This window comes from Otolemur garnettii, unplaced genomic scaffold (genome assembly GCF_000181295.1).
Source record: "Otolemur garnettii isolate 467f Iridium unplaced genomic scaffold, OtoGar3 scaffold00106, whole genome shotgun sequence".
Classification (NCBI taxonomy): Eukaryota; Metazoa; Chordata; class Mammalia; order Primates; family Galagidae; genus Otolemur; species Otolemur garnettii.
Window position 1 is genome coordinate 3,387,740 of NW_003852501.1, and position 2,931 is coordinate 3,390,670.

A 2,931-nucleotide genomic window follows, 5' to 3' on the forward strand; every position below is an offset into this window, starting at 1 on the left:
GAGAAGAGAAAAGAGAGAAGGAGAGTAGAGAAGAGCGACGGAGGAGAGGGAGAAAGAGAGCTATTGGGCCTTTAAAAACACTATTCCTTATGCTGTAGTGTGAAAAACAGCTATAAGGGTTAACATAGCGAGGCCAGTTAGGTGCATCCGGACTGGTTCACGGAAGCACTGCCTGCAGTACTAATGCCAGAGAGGCATGTATGCTCATTTGCAAAACACAAAGAGTTCTTAGAGTAACAAAGTAACCTGTCTTCTGAGTAATAATTATACTACCTGTATGCTTAATTCTTCTAGGAATGTTAGGAAATTTATATACTTTTTATTCTTGGAAGTGAGCAGATGCTTTACTGAGGCTGTTTACATACACCTCTTTCTGAAACAGAGCCTTATAAGTATTGTGCTTATAAATGCTGTACACTTGGTCTCCCACAGACACACCTGAAAAGAAAGTGTGTTATTTTAGGAATTTGGAAACCTTTAATAATCTCCCTGAGGGATTCAAACTTATAATGCACAACCTTTATAAAGAACCAGAAATTGCTCTGAATACATTCCATTATATCTTTTCCCGAAACCCATTTTGTGTCGTGTTCATAAATACTTATTTTCCTGCTGACAGAAAACCATTCTTCTTTACGTCAGAGAAAGTTGTGAACCTGTAGGGAGTGACTGAGGTGAACGCTGCAGAACTTCACATTAGACACATCTGCGTTGCATTAGGATAATTCGCCTTTCCCAGCTTCTCAATCCTAGGACACGTGAAATGGGAGGCGGCCGGGGGAGGTGGCTCACGCCTGTAATCCCACCCATCTGGCAGGCTGAGGTGGGAAGATCCTTGAGCTCAGAAGTTCGAGATGAGCCTGAGAAGAGTGAGACCCCATCTCTACTAAAAATAGAAAAACTAGCCAGGTGTTGTGATGGGTGCCTATAGAACCAGCCACTCAGGAGGTTGAGGCAGGAAGATCCCTTGTGCCCAGGAGTTCGACGCCACCACTCCCTGCACTCTAGCCTAGGTGACAGAGTGAGACTCTGTCTCCAAAAATTAAATAAATAAATAAATAAATAAGAGGGAGCAGAAAGGAGAAAAGTTTGATGGCTTGTTTTCATACACCAGATATTTACTTGTTACATTTTTACAATTGTGATAAATTTATACAATACATTTATGAAATTAATCATTTTAGCTGTATGGTTCAGTAGCATTAACTGTGTTCACAACGTTGTGCAACCATCCCCTCAATCCCTACTCAATTTTTTCATTGTCTCAGACAGAAACTCTGTATCCATTAAGCAGTGACTTCCCATTCTCCTTTCCCCTGTGTGCCTCATCTAGTGAAATCCTACAGTATTTGTTCTATTGGGTCTGGTTTATTTCCCTTAGCACAGTGTTTTCAAAGTTCATCATCTATATTGCAACATGTGTCAGGATTTCATTCCTTTTTAATACTAATATTCCATTGTATGCATATTTTTCATCTATTTATGAATATTTGGATTTTTGCCTTTGGACTATTGTGGATAATGCTGCTATGAACACTGGTGGAAGTATCTGTGTGAGTCCCTGATTTCAATTCTTTGAGGTATACACATAGAAGTATATTAGTCTGTATAAATTCCAAGGAAAACTATAATTTCAGGACCAGTTAGAGCTGGTTCTATAAGGTGGAATAAGGGCTGCTGAGAAAACTACCTTAACTAATCTAAAATACAGCAACCTTAAGGTGTTAGGAAATTCCATTTTGATGAGTACTGGCTGAATTACACCAACATCACCCATAAAAGGCTAGTCTTCATTTTCTTAATTTCAATGTTTTCCCTTTAAATGATTGATTAGAGTGCCCTCATGTGTCTGTATTTTTATACTATGGAGGTTTTCAAAAAGAGTACTAAATCACAGAACTGATTTAAGTACTATCCTTTTTTTTTTTTTATATGAACATTGGCTGGGCATGGTGGCTGACGCCTGTAATCCTAGCATCTGTGGGCAGTGGCTGTGGCTCAGTGGTTAGGGCGCCAGCCCCATAAACCGAGGGTGGTAGGTTTGAACCCGGCTCTGGCCAAATTGCTACAAAAAAATAGCCAGGTGTTGTGGCAGGCGCCTGTTGTCCCAGCTACTCAGGAGGCTGAGGTAAGAGAATCGCTTAAATTATGGTGACCAGATTTTAACATCGGTAAGATGGGACAACATGTCCGGGGGCGGGGCGGGGCAGTGGATGGGGCAGGGCAGGGCCTGACAACAATGCAAACTTTGATAAGCAGTTCTTGATAATCACTTCTCAGCAATTACTTGTTATTATTACAGTTTAACATTATAAAATTAACAAAAATAATATAAAATTCATATTCTGGCGAAATAGCCACATGGCAGCTGAAAACCGTATATTCCCTTCTTGTTCTCCTGCCCGTTCGTGCATTCTTTCCAAAAATCAGGACTTTTTAAAAACACTCCAGGACAAACTGCTGAAAAGCAGGACTGTCCCGCCAAAAGCGGGACATCTGGTCACCCTACCTAAACCCAAGAGCTGGAGGTTGCTGTGAGCTGTGACATCACAGTACTCAGTATACTAAGTGTGACAAAGTGAGGCTCTGTCTCTAAAAAAAATAATCCTAGCACTTAGGGCTCGGGGCCTGTGGCTCAAGCTGCTAAGGCGCCAGCCACCCACCTGAGCTGGTGGGTTTGAATCCAGCCCCGTCCTGCCAAACAACAATGACAGCTGCAACCAAAAACTAGCCGGGCCTTGTGGCGGGGGCCTATAGTCCCAGCTACCTGGGAGGCTGAGGCAAGAGAATTGTTATTTTATTTTTTTTGAGACACAGCCTCAAGCTTTCGCCCTGGGTAGAGTGATATGACATCACAGCTCACAGCAACCTCCAACTCCTGGGCTCAAGCAAGTCTCCTGCCTCCACCTCCCAAGTAGCTGGGACCACAGG